At 42.7% G+C, this 25,400-nt stretch overlaps 1 protein-coding gene and 1 long non-coding RNA gene across 4 annotated transcripts in view; one reads left to right on the top strand and one right to left on the bottom strand.

Annotated features, from left to right (window-relative positions):
* Nucleotides 1-25,400, top strand: part of ST6GAL2 (ST6 beta-galactoside alpha-2,6-sialyltransferase 2) — a 175,699-nt gene that overhangs the window by 103,131 nt on the left and 47,168 nt on the right. The window contains exon 1 of one of the 3 annotated variants that reach the window (XM_033086648.1): nucleotides 24,996-25,165. The exons of the other annotated variants lie outside the window; for them this stretch is intronic. The gene's annotated coding sequence lies outside the window, so the exon portion shown is untranslated. Of the gene's footprint in view, nucleotides 1-24,995; nucleotides 25,166-25,400 lie in introns of those variants that run through there. 3 annotated transcript variants of the gene reach the window in all.
* On the bottom strand, nucleotides 16,435-22,720 carry LOC117011317. The gene is made up of 2 exons (XR_004420927.1): nucleotides 20,223-22,720; nucleotides 16,435-16,575 (listed from the first exon to the last, which is right to left on the bottom strand). It is a non-coding gene; the product is annotated as an uncharacterized LOC117011317 (long non-coding RNA).

The raw sequence follows: 25,400 nt of genomic DNA, 5'->3' as shown, positions 1-25,400 counted from the left end.
ACCATGTTTTGCCTGCCACTTAGAGCTGGCCCATATTAGAGAGGCTTTATCCTACTATTTTCACTAACACAAAATGATACAGGCTCTTTCTGGTGTGTGTTTTACATCTGTTCCTGGAAGCTGCAGTTTATGTGTAGTTATATCACTTTGAAAGTACCATTGGTAATGGAGAAACTCATTTTGCAGCTGGAAGCAGAAAAAGCTCTGCCACTAGAAACACCTTTACCTGGTATGATTACATTGCGTCTCAGGAAAGTAAGAATGGCTTCTTTACCAGTGCAGCTAGAGCTGCAAGACTTGCTAGCCTAAACAAGTCTTTAGATGCACTTTTCCCACTCCAGCTGTTTTCATCCGTAGCATTCCCAGAGTTCTCAGAGTTGAGAGTTCTTCACTGCAACGTGGAGTGCAGCGAGGGAGGTGGAACTGAAAACTACATCTGCTTTTTTTCTGAGTACCAAACCAGTGGAGTGGGCATGGTATGCAACAATGGTTTTTGTTTATCCAGTTTGATTACAGTGATGAACCCTGATTAATCTGCATGTGTGAATAAAGCCTTTGGGTTCTGCCTGGAAATAAGCTTGTTCTGCAAGCATGGCCTGAGCTTGCCAGCCCTCTTTCAGCAGACAGCTCCCTCCACACTCCCCCAGATCACTGTACACACTCTCTTTGCTGCCTTATAACCACTGGAAAATTGTCTGCCCAGGTTCTGAAGAACACTGTTTCAGCTAGAGCCTTGCCAAGTGCACAGTGCCTCTGTATAAAGAGAACAGACAGGAGAGGATTTACTTTAAATGGAGCAAACTTAATTACAAAAGAACTTTTCTTGGGTAGAACAATGCCTTTCTCATGGCTTTTCCTGCTTTCAGGGTTCTTTTTGCTTGATTTATTTTTACATCTTTTTAAAATATGGGGTGGTGCCTGAGGGCTTGGCTTGGGACAGGCAAGTGCTACATGTATGTGGCCAGCCCAAGCCACATTCTGACACATCCTTCACTTTCTCAGAGCTTGAGTCTGAGGTTTGGGTTCTGGGAGCCTCCCTACTCAGTGGGGAGATAGTCAATACAGTGATAGAACAGAGGGAGAGATTTAGCTCATCTCATGAAATAAATGCCTATTAGCTGGTCAGCTGAATCCCTTCCAGGCTCCACTGAGTATACAGAGATAGAGAAGGAGAAAAGTACATGGTGAAATCAAACTTAATACAACCACTATAGACAATTTTATTGACTCTCATCAGAGACAGCATTAATTAGCAAGGATTACTGTAGTTTTGTGGATGCCAGGGATTCAAAATTGCTGCAAAATCAGGAAACCAACATCTGATGTGGGCACATATTTAAGATACCTGAGAAAAGATAAGAAGCTCCAGGACTGAGAAGCTCAGTTATATAGACATGAATTTTGTTTCAAAAGATTTTCAAGCATAGTATCTCACCGATTTTTTCCCCCAAAAGTGTCAGAGACCTGTTTCTAGCAGTAGAATTGTAGAATCATAGTATCATAGAAGACTTTGGGCTGGAAAGAACCTTTAAACACTCATCTAATCCCACTTCCTGGCAATGAACAAGGGCATCTTCAACTCAATCAGGTTACTCAGATCCCCGTCCAAACTGATCTTCAATGTTTATGGGGATGGGCCATCTACCACATCTCTGGGAAATCTGCTTCAGCATTTTACCACCCTCTCTGTAAAATCTTCTCCCTTATATGTAATCTAAATAATCTGATCCAAATCATAGCTAAATAATCAATGATCAACTGATTTGTGAGTCCTCCTGTGCTTAAATGAATAGTAAAGTTTTGAGAATTTTTGGGAAGGGGAGAAGGGGCAGTGCCTGGAATATTTGGAGATCAAGTCCAAATCTGAAGTACTCTGCGTGATGTACTGGAAGTCTCAGGATAGATTCTCCAGAGTGAAAGGAAGTGATTTGTCTTGCTTTTCTTAATTTCATTCATTACTTTAAGTTTTTTTCCATTATAATGTATACTCAGCTCCTGTATGAAAATATATTTGTACATACATACTCATTTTCTGGTCCAGCTCTTTTGAATACATTAGGAATTGTATCCAGAGATGTTATTATGTGGAGGGGAATTATATCTCTGAGGATCTGAAAGTAATCAGAAGCAGTAGATGAAGTGAGTAGAGAGAAGTTACTCCCTACTGACTGCTCACAACACTCCCTGAAATCCTATTCCATAAGGAATATGTATGTGTTCCCTGTGGGGCACACGTGGTGCCGCTGAATTTGCTGCAAATACAGACTAGTTCCATAGAAATACCTACTATACCTACTTTTGGGGCACATTCAGTAGTTTGCACTCCAAAAGCAGGGAAAAAATTCATTCCCTTCTTTGACCTGACCCTTAAGCACTGAAACCTCTACAAGGCCCACATCCAGGCTTAACCCCTCAGACATTTCACTGTTTGTAAAAGCCAGCCTAGATTCTATTATAAAAAATACAACATGTACATAGACTGTCTCTTTGCTGTTCCTTTGGGTAGGGACAGGAAAAAACCCACCAGCTGTTCTAGGGGGTTGGGTAAGATGTTTGCAAGGGATTAGATTCTCTTGCATAAGGACACTGCTGATTTTCTGCCTAGATATTACTTCTCTGTCTACTGTGGGCTGCTTGTTTATTACAAAGAAATAGTAATGCTCAAATGGCCTGAAGTATGACAGAAATGAAGGTCATGGAACAGATATAGTTAACTCCAACTCTTTGATCCAGCTCTGAATAAAGACCCACCTAGAGGACTGCTGCATTGTGGCTGCACTCTTCCCCACCAACAGGGATGGAAAAAATATGTGAGTTTTCAGAGATGTTAGAATGAGCATCCTTTCTTCAGATTAATGTGTTCATCTTGTTTTGGGGACAAATGCAAATAAAGCACCTGAAATAATTACACTGCAAGTGTAATTCATAGCTCTGCCTCTAAAATCATGTGACCATGCATGAAATAGGATGTTTCTGACTTCAAAACATATTTTCTCTTATGAAGATGAAACTCTCATATTTTGACTTAGTGTATATAGTACCATAAATTAGTAAACATGTTTTATAGAGAAAAAAAATAAAAGATCTTTTGACTCTACTGGAGAAAGTAACGTGGGAGGTCTTGAATGTCTTCTGTCACCACAGCTGCTCTGTTTCAATAAAACCCAAGTGGAAAATGCCTCACAAAAGTACCTGCATCACCTCCATCCCTTACAGCTCTGTGATACTGCCAGGGATGTGGCAAGTCGCAGCTGCTGCCATAGACTTGCCAATTTCTTATGTGATACCCAACAGCTGTTGGAAGCTGTGTGTTAAAACTTGTGCTGGGATTTGAATTTCTATATACTCTTTCTCAGGAAGTGAAATCTGCAAAGCAATCTCTATGTCCCCTAACTCCCAGCCTGTGCTCCCGTATTAAGAGGGATTCCACTTTGGCTGAGAATATGCACTACATCATGCTGTTTTCTTTAATTTCTTAATTTATTTTTTTTCCGCAAAACTACATTTTGGCATGTGATCACTGCCTCCATCTGCCTACTACACATGCATGTGCTTTCAGTTACAAAGCACTCTGATTTATATCTTATGTAAAAATGCAAAGCTTCGGGAACACATCTCAGGAGAGCTGCAGCTTTCTCAGGACTGGCAGCATCTGTATTCCTCTGCCTCTGCCAAACACCATACAGAGGGCTCAGTTCCAACACCATTAGTGCTACTGAAGCTGATTTCTGGCTACTGCTACATTTTTCAAGGGCTGCTGAGGGCTGTACCACTGATTCCCCAGCTGGAGAGTAGAGAACCCAGAGACAAGGTGCAGAGAGGAGCAAACAAGGAAGCTGCAGGTAGAATATGACTCCCCTGTCTAAGCACATCTCTGCCAGACAGGCTCCAAAAAACTGCAGGAAATTCAGAAAAGGGCAACAAAAAAAATGTTTAAAGGACTTGAGGGATTCATTTCCAGAGAAGATTAAAGAAATAAAAGTTTAGCTCAGTATCACTAACTGACTAAGAGAGAATAGGGTAAGTCCATAAAAGCCTCGGCAGGTGCAAAGAAATGGAGAAACCTTGTTTAAAATGATTTAAGGAATATCTAGTAACAAAGGAGTGGCATTGATTAAAGGAATGTAGACAAAACTCCTGGAAGCTTTTTGTAACATTGTGGTAACCAAGAGATGGATCTAGAAACCAATGCATTCTAGATGCATTCTTGAAAACAATGGAAGCTCTCTTGCTTTAATAATTTGAAAAATAGACTGGACAAAGTCACCAGTACTAATTGGGAATGAACAAGATAAATAATGTCCTATGGAAAAATATGTCCTTTTTTTTAAGAGGTGGTAAGAGGTAGGAACACAGCACTAAGAAGAAGGTGCCCCTGTGCAGCAGGGGTGCAAAGGCCACTTCAGTGGCTCTCTCAGTGTATGGCACCAAGAGCTGAGCATTAACTCAGATAATGTGCTTCTCTCTTTATGCTTCTCTTCCTGAGGCATCAGCATCTGTCTTGATGTGCCATCTTTCCTTCTTTTGCCGCCCAATAGAACTCCCTTTGGTATGTCTTCAAAGTAGGAGGAGCTCACTCCCTGCTTGATCCACATATGTATAGCCATGAGACAAAGCCTTTCAGACCTGTATTGTTATATAGCAATAAGCTCCTTTCCCCAAGCAGATTTCTGGTGCTGGACTCACTGCCAGTCCCAGTGGTTCACATTTCAGACAGGAACTATGTAGGAGGATGAATCGCATCCTGTCTACCACCCACTCGGACCCTCTCTTTTTTTCCTCATGTGGTACTGAAGTAACCCTGATCAGCAGGAGGACTGTACTGAACAGATCTGGTGCAGAAAGATGCAAAAATGAAAAGTGCCCTTTGTTGTGGTGATGGAGTCCAAGCTACAATAAATAGAGCTTGAGTCATCATTTGAGGACACAGGCTGGGGAGGTTCAGCTCTGCTGAAAAGAAGTTGGGGCTTCTAGTGAGAAGCAGACCAAACATGAGCCAGGAGTCTGTCCTTGCAACAAGCCTGTATCAGCCAGAGTACAGTCAGCAGATCAAGGAAAGTGATTATCTCATAGTACTTGGCACTTTTTTAGGCCACACATAGAACACTGTGCCCCCGTTTGAGAGAAGCATTGAAAAACTGGAGAGGACACAGAGAGGGGTCATGAAGATGATAAGAGGATTGCAGAATATGCCATGAAGAAATTTTAAAGAAATTGGGTTTGCTTGTTCTAGAGAATTAAATGCTCCAGGGGGATGTCTTTCAATACTTGAAATGCAGCTATAGAGTCAATAGATGTCCTTACAATGATGCACAGAGTTCCATCAAGAGAAATTCTGTCTGGATATAAGAAAAAACTTTCCATTGTGAAACAATTAAAACACTGGCTGAGGCTGTCCTGAAGTGGTAGAATCTACCCTATGGCAAACATTCAACACAGAGGTCCCTTCCAGATGAGACTTTCTGAGCTCACTCAGGTTACATGACAAACATAGAAGGCTTCTGTCACAGAGATGATTCTTACTCACTTCCATTGGAAAAGATAAGCATATCCCTGCATTTCTTTCTGTGTTGTTTCATAATCAGCTTCTTTTTAAGGTTACCTGAAAAAATACCTTAGTTCATTTGTTCCTTTTGACAGGACAAGTGAAGTTTTCTGCCTAAGATCCAAAGGAGAGCTCTTCCGCATGATATCAAGCCACATTCCTTTGAGTTCATTGTGGCCAGTTTATTTGCTCAGACATGCTCCATATGCATTTTGCCCTAAGAGAGATTTTAATATAAAGAACACATTTCTATCCCAAATCAGTTACTTCAAAAATGTTACTTCAACCATTTTTTTTTAAATATAGTCGAAGAAAATGATCCAAAAAGCTTTAAGCTAATAGTTATTTGTAATGTTTGGTTTCAGTTTTCATATTTTGCCTTTATTACATCTTTTTCAAGCATGTCGTCACCTTTCTTCGTAAGATAGGAAAACTTTATTTTGAAGCAACAAATTTCTATAAGTGATTTCAGCTACTTGGGTCTGAATTAGAAGGCCTGGCAAAGTTTACCCTCTTCTGTGAACTTTTCAAGCATCAGACAATACTATTTTTCAAAGTTGGACCAAGCTGCTTTTCTGGAATATTTCCAAGGCACTGAACTTTGGGTACTGAACAGAGTAATCCAAAGAAGTTCAGTGTATGTTAGCAAAATGTAAGAGTTATTTCTTTAAATGCTCCTGTGGAGCCCTTGCTGGCCAGGAGCACTGCATCCAAGATAAGCCTTTGCTTAAAAGGGAAGACTGTGCCCTTTGGAAGAGTGGAAGTGAGAGTGGTGAAAGAGGCAAAGTACCCACTCTAAGCTGAACACTAATGAAGTTACCTAGCCTCAGAGGAAAAGAGTGAATGCTCCATCTTCCTCTGTCAAGTCAACATTTCTATGGGCTTTTAAATTCCATACTTAATGCTGATATGCATCTTTTTAAATGTGATATTTTTCCTCCTGAGCCAAGCATATTTATCAATCCCATGAGCTGCATTTTAAGTAGTCAGAGATTAGAGTGTTTTAAAACAAACCAATGTGTTTTAGTGAGTTACTGAATAAACAGGATCCAGAATGTAGCTATATTAACTGTGCACTTATTAATTAAAGTGGACTTACATACATATAAATAAGGTGAGATTAAGTACAACCTTTTAAATTCTGATCTTACCATGGTCATAAAGGTCAATCTAGGTGCTGAGAGCAAATCCTGGCACAAAAAAATTACAGTACCAAATTGTGCATGCCCAAATATTTTCAGAGTCCTTAACAGCTGCTGAAGCTTCTACTCACCTTGTAGAGAAACCATATTCAAACAGAGCAAGTTAACTATTTAAATGGAAAAAGAGGAGAGGAGAGGAGAGGAGAGGAGAGGAGAGGAGAGGAGAGGAGAGGAGAGGAGAGGAGAGGAGAGGAGAGGAGAGGAGAGGAGAGGAGAGGAGAGGAGAGGAGAGGAGAGGAGAGGAGAGGAGAGGAGAAAAGAAAAGAAAAGAAAAGAAAAGAAAAGAAAAGAAAAGAAAAGAAAAGAAAAGAAAAGAAAAGAAAAGAAAAGAAAAGAAAAGAAAAGAAAAGAAAAGAAAAGAAAAGAAAAGAAAAGAAAAAAGAAGTCTAATGAAAAACTGGAGAAATAATCTACTCATTTAGAAAAAAAATATTCAAACACAATTTCCAGAGGCTTATAAGCACACATGTATCATGGGAATTAGTGAGAAACTTAATTGTCAATGTACTGCCTTTGAGAGCTTTGCCAGATCTCATATCTTTGACGGTTCTGATTTTCTTCTAGCTGGTGTCCCTGCATGAGTTTCTAATGCAACTAATTCCTTGACGAAATCAAAAGAAGCAAGCTTAATTTTAATGCCCTAGAGTCTTTGCAAGTGACTTTCACACTGGAACAAACTTGAAACTACTTTAATATGTAAGAAAAGCAATTAACTTTGTCAGTAATTTTTTCACTTGCATGTTTGGTATTATTTCAGCTGTGATTTTAAATGAGTTTTCTGCACCTCACTTTGCTTCTTACTTGATTTGCCAATGAAATCTGATCTCAGTGTGAGTCACATCACAGTCTTGCATGAAACCAAGCTGAAGACAGGTTTTACTCCTAGCTGAACCTACATAATTTTGATGGAATGTGATACTCAGCCACTTCACTACTCACTTGGTCAATAAACTACAATCTCTTTTGAGGTTGCAGAATGAATGCAGAATTGAATGATTCTGTGAAAAACTAGTTAGTTTTAACATAGTATTTGTGTTTTACAGCAAATCTGTGCTTTGGGGCTGAACAGTTTGTCATACTTTAACCAGGTAGGCTCTGTGCAGGAATAAACAGCAATGCCATTTACTGTTTGTGTGGTGTGTACTCACTCCTGTGTTCCCAGACAGGGCTGTGTGCTCCTGCAGGACTGGCAAGTCTGTGCTGTGTGCACACCAAATCTCTGAGTGCTAATGAGGAGGAAATACAATTCCTCACACATCCCAGACTTCAGAGTGTGTCTTCATCTCTGCTGCTGGCAGCCTGTGAGGAGCATGGCTCTGCATCACGCCTTGGAAAAGCAGGCTGTCAGGACACAGCTAGGAAGCTCAAGTCATTACACTCAAAGATAATGAGACACTTCAAGCTAGGGCCTCTGGCACAGCAGAAGGGTACTTACGGTAACATCAACTTTAGACATGAAAAAATCATAGAATATGTTGACTTGGGTTGGGAGGGACTTTAAACATCACCTAGTTTCAGTTCCCCTGCCATGGGCAGGGATACCTTGGACTAGATCAGGTTGTGTAGGGCCCCATCCAAACTGGCCTTGAATGCTTTCAGAGATGGGGCAGCTACAAGTGCTCTGGGCAACCAGTTCCAGTGCCTCACCATCCTCAGAGCCAAGAATTTCTTCCCAGTATCTAATCTAAACCTTTCAATTTAAAGTCATCCTCCCTCGTCCTGCCACTACATGTCCTTGCAAATAATTTCTCTGCATCTTTCTTTTAGACTCCCTTCAGGTACTGGAAGGCTGTAGTTAGGTCACCCCAAAGCCTTCTCCTTTCCAGATGGAACTATCCCAATTTTCTTAGCCTTCCCTCATGGGAATGGTGCTCCATCCCTCTAATCATCTTCATTCCCTCCTCTGGACTTGCTCCAACAGGTTGATGTCCTTCCTGTGTTGGGATCTCAGAGATGGATGCAGTGTTCCATGTGGGGTCTCACCAGAGCAGAGCATAGCAGAGCAGAGGGGCAGAATCACCTCCCTCACCCTGCTGGCCACACTGCTTCGGATGCAGCCAAGGATGTGATTGCTTTTCTGAGCTGTGAGCATGCACTGTCAGCTCATGTCCAGCCTCTCTCATCCACTAGCTAAAATGTCATGCTCAGAGAAAATCATGACTGTGTTAAAAGTACATTTTCCCCCAGGTTTTGTGTTTTCCATTTGCCTTCGGTTTTCAGGGTCTTGAAGGCATAGCAGTCTTCCTCTTTTCAAGAGGTTCTTCCTAGCTGCAGAGGCTAAGTCTCATTTTTGTGAAGCTGGAAGTGAGGGGTGCTTGAAGAAAAGTAAAACTGCCTTGATACAGTGACATTTCATGCTTCCTAAGTGCATCCCATGCTTCACGTTGCAGCAGCCCAATGACACCAGCTATTTCCTGGCTGGCACATCTCTCCTGTCAAAGCTCAATGCTGACAGTCAGTGGCTGCCCTGGGACACTTGTTTTACCCTGTGTCCTGCCACCTGCAGCAACCCACTCTCTGATTTGCACATTTCAGTTGTCCATGTCCTTGCTGCATCTCCTCCACTGCTCATTCTCACTTGGCTGGCAGACAGAGCCTGATTCTTCACCCTTGTGCCTCCTTGATTTGTGATCTCCTTCCCTTTTCTGAAACCTCTAGGCTGTCTCTCATAAAAGTGCTGATTTGAATCCTTATCTTTCCTAGAAAGATCTTGGCCACATGTCCTTTTCTCAGACCTTTTTCTCAGGAAAGAATGGCTGCTTGGGAGAAAGCTGACTGACTGCTGCAGATCCTGTTTTTCATAACATTCACAGCCCAGGGCTGGAGGCACACAATGAACCCTTTACCACCCAGTAGCTTTTGGGCTGCACTCATGCCAAGTCTCAGTCCTGAGTTAGTAATGGTCCACATGCATTATTTCTCTTGGTTGCTACTTAAGTGTGGCTGTCAGTCATGCACATGTGAAAACAATGCAGTTCTCAACTCAAAAAAGAGGTTGTGCATCGAGGTCTGTACTCCATCCTATTTCTGTAGGCAGCATTTCCCTCATACTGGATGAATAGCTTGTTTGTAATTAAACTGAGCCCAGGGACATCCCTTAGCTCAGTTTTCTGTGTTCCTTCTTCCTATTCAAGCAGCAGCGAGCTAAGGACATGCAATGGTTGTGTGGAAAAGGTGCTAAAAAGTATCTGGATCAAGTTCAAGCATTAAAAACATGGCTCAGGTAAGGAAGGGGATATTTTAACTGAACAGGGCCCCTAAGAATCAGAGACACTGCTAGATGGAGATCCTTTTGGTGAGGGATATTCACTGGACCACGGTCCTGTTTAAACATTGGAGCTCACCTTAAAGAGTTGTGGAAGCATCCCAGCAGCTGCAGGAGTTGGAGAGGATGTCCTGCAGCTGGGTTAGACTATAAAGTTTCATTTCCTTTCTGTGCCTCTTTCTAGAAATGCAGCAACTCCACCACTGTTTTTTTGAACCATGGAAGTCAAGCCTGTCTTTTCCTTCATTTTCTCTGGTGATCAGGGTGATTTTAAGACAATTGGCAAACTAGTGATGCGCCATTTCCCAATGAAACAATAAGCCATAAAACAACTTTACCAAACCATTGTGACAATTCTCAGCATGTCCCTCAAGACTTGGGCAGTAACTGAGTGCTTCCATACTTAACAGTAGGGACCACTTTGAATGCTGGTCATGTAAGGCATCAGCTGAGAGGGATGTTCTCTAGGGATCAGTGTTAGCCAGTGTTTCTGGAATGTGCTGCACAGCAATGGGAGGAGGTTCAGACCTCCTGCAAGTTTGAAACAAGAGCCAAGAGGGAATATGACTTTGGGAGGCTGGGAGAGCACCATTTCAAAGTAAAGGCTAAATAACCGATGCTCCCATCTAGTGGTGAAACTGTACCCAATGGCTGAGATGTCAGACATCAGCCTGAGCCTCCCAGGAGCCAGCAGCAGGAAGGGCCATGCCACAGGACACTGCCACTCCTGGCAACTTCTGCAGCGCTTTGCAATCTGTGGAAGACTCCAAGAACCATTTAAAAGCTCATGAGAAACCAACTAATAAACTCATTTTAAACTACAAGATTGGTAATAACAAATTAAAGGATAAAACATCAGGATCAAGGGTGCTTTGAAGGCAAGGGAAGCATTCTCAGCAGCATTCTCAAAATTTCTTAAGTAACCTTCAGTGATATGTGGGCACCCACATTATCTTGGCACTGGCTCCTAAAGCCAAATGAAGGCTGCTATCAAAATGCTACCTAAAGATAGCAGCTAGCAACACATTATGATTGGGTTGTTATAACAAGATTACCATGTAATTAATATGCTAATGTTCTGCTGAACACTGCTGAACTTATAATTATTGGCCAGAAGATACCATACTTTTGTTTGTTTCTTTCTTTTTAGTTTGCATCTGACAGCTTACAGTCAGATGTGAACAATTACCATACGCTCATTTTATTGGGAGTCACCCTGTGACACTATTGTAAATCATTCCATGAGATCTGCTCAGTTTTTTCTAATATGCTTATTTCCATTTGATATGCTGGGAAGCTGATCAGATCAGCAGGAAAAGGTGTTGGTCTTCTCGCTGGATCTTTTTTTTAAAGGCACAGCTGATGCCCATAGGATATTCCCAGAAGCAAAATTCATTAATGATGCTGAGACTGTACTTTGCCAGAAGAATGGAAAAGAAGGTCTTAGATATTCTCTTGTTATACTGTAGTTGTTACTGCTCTGTTTTGACTTCACTGCCCTTCTTTACTATATCTACATATGGTAAAGCAAATAGGAAAATAATTCTAACACTGGTCTCATATACACACTCACCAACACATTTTGGAGCACTTGGCACTGCCGTAATTCCCATTGTACAGAGTCCTAACTTCCAAATCTCAGCACAGTGCAACATATGATAGGATTTGACTCAAGGCAAAGGACAGGACACTCCTTGAGAGGACAGAATATTCTGGAGTCCATGCCTAGTGCAGCTGAAGGACAGAAAGGCAGCTCTTCTGATAAGCAGTAGGACTCCAAGCAACAGACAAAGCTTGGCTTGCATTTCCCTGCAGGTCATGATAAAGAAGGAACTACACATTTTCTGTTTAACCTGAGTAGGAAGAAGAGATAGCAACATGGATAGAGCTTGGCTAGATTTTAGCTGAATATCCAAACTGTTCTCTCCAAAAAGCTAATCCAGTATTGGCAAGCCATGAATTTAATGGCTTGGAACAAGATCCAAAGTGAACCCACAGAGTGGTTTATGACAGGTTTGCTAATGAAGGATTCTGTGTTTATTTATAGGGATGAAATTGATCCAATAGTAAGTAATATATGAGAAAAATTCAGTAAGAATTAATTCAGGTTGACTGAAACTAAGCAAAAAATACTGCTAAAACTATTGGGATGATGAAAGTGCTGATAAATCCATTTCCAATCAAAACATAGCTGTCAGTGTTTGCATCTTATGTGGAGGTTATACACCTGCAAATGAAGGAAAAGTCTGTGGCAAATGAATGAGAACCCACAGCCACAGTGGGTGGCTGTCACAAGAAGTTATGCTGCCAGAGAAAAGGAAAAATCACCCTTCAAAATCAGAGTAATGAATACATGGATAGCAAATAAACCAAAGATGCTGCCTTAATGAGAAGAAAGTTAAGGAAAATAAAGACCACATCAGAACTAATGTCACCTTATGAGTAAGAGACCAGGTATCACTGATAGAGATTATTCCTAAGATAAATGCCACTGCAAAGCCCAAGCAAAATTCCAGTACCCCAGTCAAAATAATGCTTGTAAAATCCATAAGCAGTCACAGCACTCAAACCTTATACAATTGTCAGCCAGAGATTTTTTATAAAGGACGGAACTTCTAATCATCACGTTAAGTGTCCACAAGCACATTGCTTACTCAAGCACATAAGGATCTACCATTCAGGTTGTGTAAAACTGCCATTCCTGTACTAAAATCCTGAGAACTTCAGTCTGCCAGGATACAACATGACACAAACCTGCATCATGTTCCAGACACCTAAGAAAGGAGCAAGTGCATCATCAGAGCGCTACTGTTGTTGAGTATTTGAGTTAAAAAGATATTAGATGTTGCAAGTTATCTTGCCAAGTTTTTACCTTATTTTTCAGAAGTCTTGCTAACACTCAGATCTGTTAAAGATTGCATTTCAATGGGATGCTGGCAGGAATCCACCTTCATCAAATGATGTAAATAATAAAAATGCAGATGGATGCATCCAAGAGATGACTTGTGGCTCTGTTACTGCAGGTAGGGCAGTGAGTGGTTTATGTATGCAGCTCTTCCACCTCTACAGTAATAATGTATGCACAGATTAAAAAAAGAGATGTATGCAATTGTGTTTGGCTGGGAGGGTTTCCATCAATATGTGTGTGGGAGAAATGTGATTGTGGAATCTCATCATATGTTACCCATGCTGGCTCTATCGAAAACCCATCTGAAAAACACAATCTATAAATATTTTTATTCCTATTTGAATAATGTGGTTTGCCACTAAATACCAGGGCTGTAAAATACATACTCTAAGCAAATTTTATTTTTGTATTAATTGAACTTACCTTATTGTTATTTTACCATTTAGGAATGGAGATAAAGTAAGGGATCTAGCGGGTGTTACAATAAATATATTTTGATTTATTTTAACATAACATTGGTATTGCTGGTGACAGAGAGTCATCACTAAATAAAGTGATCTTGAAACTACGAATTGTGTGAGGCATTAACAAGAGGGAAGACATGACAAGAATGACAGAGCATTTTCACTTCTCCTGCATTCCCCTGTCAAAGATGAAGTACAGAAAACCGTAGCATCTGTGCTGAGGAAACATCTATGAGCATTAATTAATTCTAATGCTAGTCCTCTGTGTGCTGGATGCAGTGGCACTCTCTCATAAACAGCTTACTCCTTCTACTATCATCAACTCAATGATTTGAGATGCCTCTTGGCAGGTGTATATGACGTGCTATTTCCAAAGCTCCTTTGTGATGAAATATTCTCAATGGCTTAATGTATATTCCCATATGCCACAGACTGTTAAAAACCCAGTCACATCCCCCGTTCAAAAAGCCCTCAGTAGCATTCAAGCTGATAATATAGCAAGAGCCAGTCACAATGACAAGAAAATTTAAAATTTGTGACTTATCTATTGAGGCCAAACAAACCACTCAAAAGCATACCACAGCCTAAGTGGGTTGAAGTCTATCCTTGCCTCATCCTCTGCCACGAAAAAGAGGAGTAAGAGAGTGGGAGCACTTGGAAAAGAGCAGAGCAGCGTGACTTGGAACCTCCTCTCTAGCCAGTCTGGATGTGGGAGGGAGCCCACACTTGGCACAGCCTGGCAGGCTCTGAGACAGCACCACCAGCTTGAAACAGCCTCCTTAATAACAGCAACTACTCAGATCAATAGGGGAACATCACACCATGCTTGGGGTCCTATTTTCTCCTGTGTGTCTGAAGGAAACCTCTCTCTATGCTTTGAGGGTCTCCCATTATTCAGGTAAGATCCTTAGCTCTTGAAGAGATTTCTCTGTGACTTTTTCCTGTTGTAGCCAAACATGAGACTTTAAGCAAGGGCTCAGCAGGCACCTAAATAAAACCATGATCAACCATATACATGTCAATCCACAACTACTGGTGTAGCAACTCCATCCTCAGGACCTCAGGTCATGCTTTTTGTTTGCTAAAATAAAAATACTCCCCATACCTAGTGTAAAAAAAAAGAAATGAAAAAGGAAAAAGAAAGATACCATCACAAGTGTTGGTCCACTGGGTGTATGTTATGTTTTCAAGCACCAGGTTTTACAGCTGACTTCTACTATGGTAGGTGGCAGTGCACAGTACTGGACATGGGAGTCCCCTTCATTTGCTTCATGCTCCTACATCACTAAAATCCTACCCTTACCCATCCACTGCTAGAGACCAATCTACTCCTATTGTACAAAACCATGAGAAAACTGTAAATGAGAAATCTGGCTACAGAGAGTCAAGAAATTCCCTGCCAAAGGTTGCACCATTTATCCACAGTGCACTGTATATGTTTCACAGATGTGGAATATAATTTATGGGTAATATTACCTGTCTTCACTTTTAAAGCTGTTGTTTCAAGGTGATGTCACACACAGACAATACTCCCTGGCTAAATTAAACTCCCATGGTAGTAGGGAGGGAAGAAATTTAGGGCTATTTGCTACACAAGCCCAGATCCCATTGCTTCATTTTGCAATAGAAATGATGTACAAGTAGGCTAGCTTGTCTTATTTGCAGTTATTTTGTACTCTGATTTTCCTACATTACGGGGCAGTCAGACCAAAAACATGTTGTTGTTAGAGCCATGTGCAATCTGTTCTTTCTGCTTGGAGAATACTTTGTTTATAATGCTATTTGTCGAAGAGGCAGAGGACAAAATAGGAGAGACCCATTCTGTATTGCTAAAACTAAATTCAGATATGGTAGAGACACAGAAGTGGTGTCATAGTCCTTCCTGTTAGGTGCCTCTGCTTTTGATTCTACCTCTGTGGAAAACAATAACAAATCCCCATTGATCCCAAGGTTAGAGAGCAGGACTTGACTTCAAAACATCTGCTGTACAGCTCTCTGGTGAGTGCTGACACTTCTGACTCTCAAACCCTTCATTAGGGTTTGCTGGCTTGTTCCGTACTTAATAAACTTGCTGTGCAATCATGATGTTCCTGCTGCTGTGGGAGACAGCTCATGGATGATATACACCCCCATGAATTCCCATCAGGAGGTGTAGATGTTCCATTATAATGCAGGTATATTTACAATTACTTCAGTCCTGTCTGACATTTGCTGGGCTTCTCTGTTTGTAATCCAACCAGATTTACATGCTTCTACACTATTGAAATCTCAGTATGCTCCTGCATCATCGCTGGCACCAAATACTTGGGCACGTTTTCTTGCTCCTCTTCACAGATACCAGGATTTCTCAGAACACAGAGTTACCTTTTCCAAACACCACCGGTTGTAGTTGTACTTTGGGTTTATGATTTTATTCTTCTGGGACCAGGTGATAATTGGAGCAAATTTCTTTGTGAAATTAAGAAAAAACTGTAGCTCTTTGCCTTAGCAAATACAAGAAGGATATAGATCTTATAGGACTATAAACTCAAACTCACATTCACTGTATTTCCTTACTGTGCTGAAGCTTTCTTTATCCTTAGAGTAAAGCCTTGCCTTGCCTTCCCTCTTTCAGCTCTCATTTCTGTGTTTTTTCCCCTTTTTCTCCAAATTGCTAGTGAATGATTGCAACCTAAGCTAGACTTCCCACCGACTTGACTGGTTCAGGCTTTTGTAAGAGATTCAAGTAATTGTCCAGTCATTTAAGACATAGCAGCCACTTACTAGTCCAAGAGGATTTCCATGTAATGGAGAAACACAGATGTTCTGCAGTTTCCTCTTAATAGGTGAATGTCCCTGCTCCTAAATGGGCCAAATGTTCCAAGAGCTGCAATTTGATACAAATATGTATTCATGGTCCCTGATTGGAAACAGAAAAAACTTTGATACCATTGTTTGTTGCAAATTTCCCAGATGTTATGATTCAAATGTTTTCATGATGCAGGGGAAAACAGCACTTTCCCTGCAGTCAGAGGAGCCCAAGGCTTTCCAATTATGGTCACACACTCAGATTTATTAGCACAAAATTTAATTTGAGTTAATCAGACTGAGGTGGGTAGAGCGCAAAATTAACTTGACTTCCATTTTGCATCGTACAGCAAACCAACTTGGTGAAATCACTGTAGAAATCTGAGCTGGGAATGATGGACGAGCTGAAAAACACCAGAGAATAAACAGTGTTGTGTAATCATCACTGCACTAAAAGGGACACAATATTCAATTCACTTGTTCGGAGAAATGCCTTACTTCCCTGGCAAATCAAAGGGTGTGTGCCCTCAGCTGCACCCATATTTTGCCTCTGAAGCCAATTACAGAGTTTGGACCTAAAATAATTGTCTTCAGCATCCCCTGTGTTTTGAGAGCTGCATGTGCTCTGTCAGTCAATCTTGCCAGAATTTTTCAAACTGATATTTTTGCCAGGAAATTACAATTTAATGAAAATAAAAACACATCAGTTTCAATGAAATTTCTATTTGCAATTCAAGATTCTTGTTCAAAATCCAGAGGGAAAAAGAAGCATTTACTGGGGGCAAGCCAGAAGCCACAAGTTGTCCAAGTGGAAGGGATATGGGTTTCAAGTGTCTGCTCCTTGTGTAGAAGAGTAAGAATATACACCTGAAATCTTCCACAGCTCAGAAAAGTACAGTGATGACTGGCTCTTCTGGAAGTATGTGCTCCCTTGAACCTATACAAAAAGCTTCTGTTTCACTTCAATTAAGAACAAAGTCTTGACATTTTCCTTTGATTTTCTTCTCTTCTTTTCAAACCAAAATTCTATTTTCCAGCAGAGGGTAACATTAGTTTTGCTTTCCTAACTCTCTGCCACCTTTTCTGTGTGACTAAAATAAATGTTTGGGAGATGGAAGAGGGCCCATACACTGGAACCATAACCTCTATCTGAGCCATTTCCTTATAAACAACTGGAGAAATAAAACAATGCTTCTCAGACATGGATCTCCAACATTTTCAGTAAGATTTTAGCAACTTGACCCACCTCTTGCTATAAACAGTCTTGGTTTCAGAACAGAGATATTTCTGTCTCAGAGTAAACTGAGAATTTGAGAAGGGTATCAGCCCAGCAAGAAAGCTGCAGAAAATTTTAGAACATAAAAGGGATAGGTTTGGAGGGGAGGGTGGAGAGACAGAGAAAGGCTTCCACTTCCTTCAACAAGAGCATAGAGAACAGAAACATTAAATTTCAATTCTGTGCAGAAACACCTGGGTGAGACAGGGACTCAAGCAATGTCAGATGGGCAAGAAAATCAAGAGAAGGGACATGATCTTACAGCCATAGTGACAGGAGCCCAAATGCCACCTAGTTCTGACAACAGGACAATCCTCCCCCTGTGCTAGGTACCCAGTGCTAACAGGAGGAGAAGGTTCTCTGCACTAAATGGCCATAATAAGTTTTTTTTCAGGGAAAGACTAAACTTTATCACCAAATGGGAAATAGTGCTTACTGTTTACTGTCTTTAAACTGTGAAACACGCTGGAAAATAAAGACTTTAAATAAAGTTGTCTTTTCAGCGCTTATTACTTGAAGAAAAGTGACACCATTTCAAAACACAGCTTTTCTCGTATGTTTCCATTTGCTTTCTCATTTTTCATACAATAGCTTCTATTTAACCAATTTCAGCAACATATTTAACACCTTTGCAAGAGTAACTGCAACACATTCAAGAGCCTTGTAAATAGGATAAAATTCTGTGGTATATTTGGTGTATCCAAAAAGGTGGGGAACACAAGATCAATCAGCCTAAGAGTTGTTTTCCCATATTGACGTCAGAACTCCTGCCTTTGTTATTTAAACAAACCAGATAATATTTGCACTGTAAAGTTCTGAACTGAAAACGCCAAAGCAAGGTAGGAACAGGTTTTGCCAACTCTTCTATTGACAGTGGAGGCTCAAAGTTGCTGACTCACTTTGTGACACTAATTGGCTAAACCTCCCCGTACTTTAATTGTGGTTTTAACTGTCTTTAAAACGTATCTGCATATTTAAAGTATGATACATAGCCTGTATGTATGCAAACCACTACGAAACCACAGCACTCTTCATATTTCTTTACTTGTCTGAAAGCATTTGGAAAGTATGCACGATGAGAGCAGCTTTGCACTGATCTATCCGCACTGCCTTGCAGCAGAGATGATGCCGGGGGGGTTTTAGGCTGTGTACAGCAGAAAGCAAAGCAGCATTTCCCAGGCCAGATGCAAAGTTACATGAAACAGTGTTGTAGCAATAACCAGCTCTGGAGCAATGAATAACCAGCAACCAAGTTACTCCTGGGAAAGCGCCCTTGCATTTTAAATCAAGGAGAAAATGATGACCCATTTTCAAAGCATAAAATCATTCCTGTAAGAAAACTAACTTTCTTCAGCAGTTCCTAACCAGGCAAAACCAGTGTATGGGACTTCTGCAAAGCTGCAATCCCACTTGAGTCTATGAATCCCATTGGCATAAACACTGCATGTTGCCCTGGAACTGCACATGCTGTTGGCCAGACAACATTGGGAAGGACATCTGCAGTGGGAGCAGGCACTAAGGATGAATTTTTGAATGCTTTCCAATCAAGTGGTATCAGGGTAGTCTTTTTTGACTTTTTGGCTATGTCTGATAAACCATTAATTTAAGGAAGTGAAGGTTGGTTGTGGTGATCAGGACAGATGGAAGTATCTTCTAGATCCCTTCAGGTACGAATGCCCTAAATCAGACCTCCACAGTTGTCAGCAGGAGGTCAGAGAAGGGGAAGAGATGGCAGAACAGGAGAGGCCTTCTCCTCCATGCAGGTGCAGGCTTTGCTGTGCTGCCTAGACAGCAGGGATCACTCCTGGCCCTGCCTGCTGCCCTGCCTCTCTCTGCACAGCCTGGGCTGCCCCCGAGCCAGTGCGTGCTGCCCTGGGCAGGCTGGGCACAGCAGCCTCACTAGCAAGGGTTTCAGTGAACATGTGTCTGTCTCCCTTTTGATAACACCATCCAGGCAAAAATACATTTCTTCTTTGGAAGGAAGTATTCCACTCTATATTGAGAAAACTCTAATTCTAAACACTTTTTTCCCCCTCCATTCTCCCATCTTGATGATTCTGCAGATAAGGCACATCATTTTTTCTTCAAAACCCTGCTACATAAACCCATGTTTATTTCAGTTAACATTTCACCCTAAGAACCAATTGACTGCAGCTCATCAGTAATGCCTCCACATATCACAACCACTCAGAGTGCAGGCAGAGATTAATTCAATGTAATTTTGTGTATAAAATTTGCTCCAAACCTCATCTGTCTCTAGATTTTTATTTACCTATGCAAAATATCCAGGGTTTGAATTCCAGCACTGACTGACCTAATAAAAATTCCCCAAACACTACAAATTATTTTAGCATCTTCAACTATCACTAGAAGTTGACAAGGAGTCAAGGCACATAGTACCCAATGAGTGCTGCCAGTAGTAATAAATAACAGAGGGAAAAATGGACAGAGAGTTCCAGTGCTTCAGCAGAAAATTGGATGAGAACATTGTTCAAGTTCATCACAGCAGTCAGGTTTTAGGAACATTTTACTGCCCATGTCTTTAGGATGCTGCTAGTCTTTTGCTTGTCTAGGATTTGTGATCTAGTTAACATGATGAACTGAGATTTATGACATTTGTGATTTTAACTCCATAGTTCTGCCTATAATGCTTGTGCAGCGCTATGAAAGCACTGGTTGGAGGATGACTGCTGAGGTGAGTGGGACAGAACACCAGAGGCAACAGCAGGCAGCTCCCAGCCCTGCTCACTTTGAAGTCCTGACCCTGTTACTCACTTGTTTTACAAATGCAGCTGAAGTCCACCCTTTTTCACAGCTTGGAGATGACTTCTGCCATAATGTGACAACTAGGAAAAAAAAAAAAAAAGAACTGAAAGTAGCTCTGGTAGCTTTGTCTTTTTCATTTAATCTTTTTACTGTTTCTTATGAAACTGAATTCTTGATGAGGAGAAGTCAGAGAGGTGACTTGCAGGTACAAGGGAGTAAATGGACAGGTGAACCCTGGTGTTGCTAAAAGTTCATGCTATAGACTTGGAAGTCTGTGTTTTCTTCCTAAGGCAAATATGAGGGAGAGGAAAGCAAAGAATAGGCTCTGACTCTGCTTATTGGCTTCCACATCTGAGCCAGCATTGAAAGATAAAAATTACTTATTAATACAGGTCAGGTCAGTAGTAAGTTAGCACTTTTCTTCAAGACCAGGGAAAACTAGAAATTGTGTCCATTGTATCTTTGAGTCCCCAGGCTGCTTCAGAGACAGTGTAGCTCTCACTTGGTGGCCAGACTCTGGATTTGTAATCCATTCTGTTTCCTATTTCACCTTGCCCAGACACAATGAACATTAGCTGGCTCTTCAGACACATGTGCAACAGGATACACACAGAATTCTTCCTGACATGATCTATGCCATGCTGGCAAATACTCTTTCTTCCCTCCTTTTTTCCCCTGCCAGTTCCATGCAAGCTAAAAGAGTCCTTGGAAAAACTTTATGCACGTACACAGTGAGGATGTAACTTTGTGCAGACACCCATCAGCAAGGATGTAACAAACCTTGTGAGTGCAGCCGAATGTACATACACTTCTGAAACTAAACCACCTCGCCACTGAGTCAGGGAGAATTTTGTCATGATATTTCTGAAGGGCAGAGAAACAGCTTGCTTGGGAGAGGAGGCAATTCTGCCAATCATCTGCCATGAGATGATATGAGAAAAAGAAACGAGGCCACTCTCTCTCCCAAGGGAGAGCTGTTAATTGAGGTCTGTAGGTTCCAATTCTAAATGCACAAAGGTAACTGAACAACTGCAACACTGAAATGCATCTGATGTGTGCACAAGCCAACAACAGTATCTTCAGCCTATTAAAAATCTGCTTGATGACTAGAAACAAAAATCATGGCATGTGATAACTGCAGGTCCCTCCAAGTGCAGGAGGATATGAATGTCAGGCCAAAAGAGCCTTACCCAGATGCTGGAGATTCAGCATCTCATGAGGTGCTAAAGCGACCAGTCTGAAGCATGTTCCTTCCTTCCCACCCGAAGGAGGGAAAGCACACCTGCCCAAGCTGTTCGAAGATTTGCAGAAAGACAGTGGGAGCCCATCTAACAAGTCCACTTATGAAGTAATAACAAAAAAATTCCTCAGGGAGCCATGAGAAGTGGGAGATGCACAATCTATGTGCACCCAGAGCTTACTCATTCACGTAATAGCAATTATTTGTTCAAAACCAAAATAGTTCTGAAATAAAAATTGCAATTACTTGGGTGAAACTCAGTTTTGGTAGAGTCAATAGAAAAATTCCCCTTTCCATCAGTGAAGTCATATTAGCCAATAATATATTCTGAAAAGGTTAAATAAGCTTGTGCCTGGGCTGTAAGGATCTTTGTGTACTGTACCTGCCAGTTTAAATGATGACTACAAAGATCTGTTATAAAACTTTTTCCAGGAGAGGCAAAAGCTTCCTCTGTGCCACTGTTTTTAATATACTGTGACTCTTGCTCATAGCAAATTAGGTTATTTATCCCCTTTATTTATATGCACTGCTCTAGCACAGTAACAAACCAAAGTGATAGATGCATCTATACCAGTCGCCAAACTCAATAACAAAGCAACAGCAACAGTGTGTAACTTTACCTTATTGCTATCAATTTATATAAAAGACAAATTCTTCAAGCTGCAAACATGTGAAAGTAAATTCTTTACCATTCTGGACTTGCCAGCTATTACTTTGTCCTCTGATCTAAAATCCTTCCCCAGGCAGCTCCCACATCATGGAGACCTGATGTTGATCTCACAGACCTGATCCCAATTCACCCTTCTGGCTTCCAGAGAAGCTGTTCTTTATTAATCTGCTGAAATTGGAGGCAGAAACAGGCCAATGATCGGAAATACACAGGATGCAGAGTTCTTCCATTTTGGAGTTCAGAGTCTAAGCCAAAAGCAGAATGTCAAAGGCTGAAGCAAACCTTATTGGATTGCAGAATAACTCCTCCTGCCTTCTGCAGATAAATTTTACATTTAGATGCATAGGGGAGACTCCCACTGCAGTCAATAGAAATTATGCTCATCCAGCATTATTTGTCACCAATCCAACTGCCCATTCTATAAGTGTTTTGCTGAAAAAAAGGGGAATCTTCAGTCAATGAGCATTCCTGATACTGTGTTTAAACTACTCAGATTCTCACATAGAACCTCTTAGCTTTACCAGCTTCCCTGAAATACTCACCTAATTTATGCTATTCATTTACATTCTATTCCAAATTGAAGTTCTATTTCACTAGCATATGAAAATGAGCATACTAAAGAACAGTGCATTTTAAATAGTAACAGATGGATATGTCTGTAGAGTTGTACAGATTTAGATTTCTACTTTAATTATATAATTTTAAAAAATTGAGTAAGCAGTATCCACCTTTCACTTCATTTCTTAAAACACGTGCTTATAGTTTATTCTGTGAGCCAGCATACAACATAATGTCATTTCATAGACAGATGCAGTAAGTCTGGACAAAATATATATGTATATATGTATGTGTGTGTGTGTGCTTTTTTTTATTTCGAAAATACCCTTCCCTTAACTGCTAACTATCTATTCCTCAAGCCGCACTGTCACCCCCCAAAAAAACCAGTTTGTGGTTATATCTACATCACAATACCCCTGAATAGAATTTTTGTTGTTTTAATGTATGTAAGACAACCTCTCCTATCACACTGATAAACAAGGATTTTTATATTTTTGAATTAGCTCTAAGTTTGAAATTTGTTTTCAAAATGTCCTGAACTGGGGGGAAATGTTCTTTATATTCATTAAATGCTTTGCAATCCATGTAATTCCTCAAAATTGAATAAGTAAGTGCATTAACTTATCTAGAATTGAGAAACATTATTTGATTTTGGCATTGTGTTATCATTTCAAACAATCATAGTTTTTAACCTGTTAACCTCTTCTTGATTGTGCTTAGTCTTTCACATCCTTGTGATGCTACCTCTTAATTTAGGAAATGGCACCTTTTTTCCTTTAGTTCTAGTGGCTTTCATTTCGACACTTGTTTCGCAGCTTAGAAGGCGTGCCTTTTGCAGGCACGCTGCTCCGATCAGCTTGCACCTTACAAATATGGGCACAAAGAAGCTTCAGTCTCAGATGCATTTACACAGATGCTTATCGTGGAGCATAGACTCAACACAAAAAAAAAAAAAAACGGTTATCTGTCATTATCCAAATTATTTCTAAGCGACGACTTACTTAGACTATTCGCAAAGTAAACTACTAGTAAATTTGAAACAAAAGTAAAATATGCTTTAAGGTATCTCTAGCCTTTCAGCAAGCTAAGACAGCGCAGCAACCCTTTCCTGTGCCGCTGGACAGACACTGGAAGTCCCACCGGAGGGATCAGTGCCGTGTGGGTCCGGCGGCGGCAGGGCGCATTTACCGCACTCCGGTAGCATCTCTTTGATCTCTCCTTTCCTTTGTGATCGCTGATCCAACAGCCCTGGATCGCATTGGCTTTCTACCCGCTTTATTAGCGAGTTAATGTGTTTCTTCTCAGGAGACCTTTAAGCTTAAAATATTTCTTTAATTAACGGAGCCTAATCTTAAAGAGCCAAAGGCGGCTGCGGCGCTTCCACACCTCGCGAGTGCTGAGTCCCCCCGCCCCGGCTCACGGGGGAGGGCTCAGGGAAGGACCATGCCTTCGACTTGCGGACCGCTCACGGACAGACCCCGCGCCCCCGGCCAGCCCCCGGGGTGCCGGCACGGGAGCGCTCCGGCGCCCTGCGCGCTCGGCAGGCGGGGGGCACGGAGACAGGGCGAGAAGGCTGCTGGACCCCGGCCCGCGCCCCTCCCACCCTTCCCTGCCGCTTTGAACTTCTCCAGCGCAGACCCCTGAAGGTGCAGCGCGGCCCCGGCACGCCGCGCCACGCTGGGGGAAGGCGCAGCACCAGCGCCCCATCCCCGCGCATCCCCCGGCCCCGCCGGAAGATGCCCCGCTGCCGCCGGCCCCAGCACTCCCTCCAGGCGGGGAAGATGCCCCGCTGCCGCCGGCCCCAGCACTCCCTCCAGGCGGGGAAGATGCCCCGCTGCCGCCGGCCCCAGCACTCCCCCCAGGCGGGGAACATGCCCCGCTGCCGCCGGCCCCAGCACTCCCCCCAGGCGGGGAACATGCCCCGCTGTCCCAGCCCCCCGCCCCTGCGGAGGAAAGCGCGGCACTCCCCCCGCCGCCGGGGTGACCCCTCCCAGCCCAGCCCCCGCCGCTCCCGCCGCTGCCCTTCCGAACAATGAGCCGGGACAGCGCGGCACGGCCGCGGGGCAGCCCCGGCATGTCCGCCCGGCCCCCTCCGCCCGCCGGCCAGCGCAGCCTCCCGCCCCGCCGCCGTAGCGCCCGGCTCCGCCCGCGAGGTGCCGGGGGCGGGGGCACCCCCATCCCGGGAGGGGCGGCGGCGGCGCGGGGCGCGCTCGGCCGCGTGCGGGGGGCGGCCCCGGCGGGCGGCGGCTCCGGGGGCGGTGCCGGTGCCGGTGCCGATCCGAGCCGGCCGTGCTGCCGCGATCCGACCGAGCTGAGCGGAGCGGAGCGGAGCCGTGGTGCCGGCCGCTGCCCTGCGCTTTGTGCGGGCAGCAGCAGCACAGCAGCATGCGGGGGGAGCGGCTCCGCGTGGGACGCGGCGAGGCGGAGCGCCCCGGCTGCTGCACCTCGGGGGGCAGGGCCCCCGGAGAGCCCTGAGCGCCCGCGGTACGTAGGGGCGACCCCGGGCGGACACCACTTCTCTGCCCATTATTTTTTTGGTTTTTTGTTTTCCTCTGGGGGTGGGCGGTGATGATGAAGGGGAGGATTTCTATTGAGCAGCGTTTGCTGGAAGGAAAGCCCTGTAGGTGAAGCCATATGGGTTCTCAGTGGCACGGCTTGGTGGCTTCTTGGCTTAACAGTTCTCGGGCGGGGAGCGTGCACGGTGTGTGCTGGGAGGGCT

The sequence above is a fragment of the Catharus ustulatus genome, chromosome 2 (genome assembly GCF_009819885.2).
Source record: "Catharus ustulatus isolate bCatUst1 chromosome 2, bCatUst1.pri.v2, whole genome shotgun sequence".
Lineage (NCBI taxonomy): Eukaryota > Metazoa > Chordata > Aves > Passeriformes > Turdidae > Catharus > Catharus ustulatus.
This window is presented reverse-complemented; position numbering and strand designations above follow the sequence as displayed.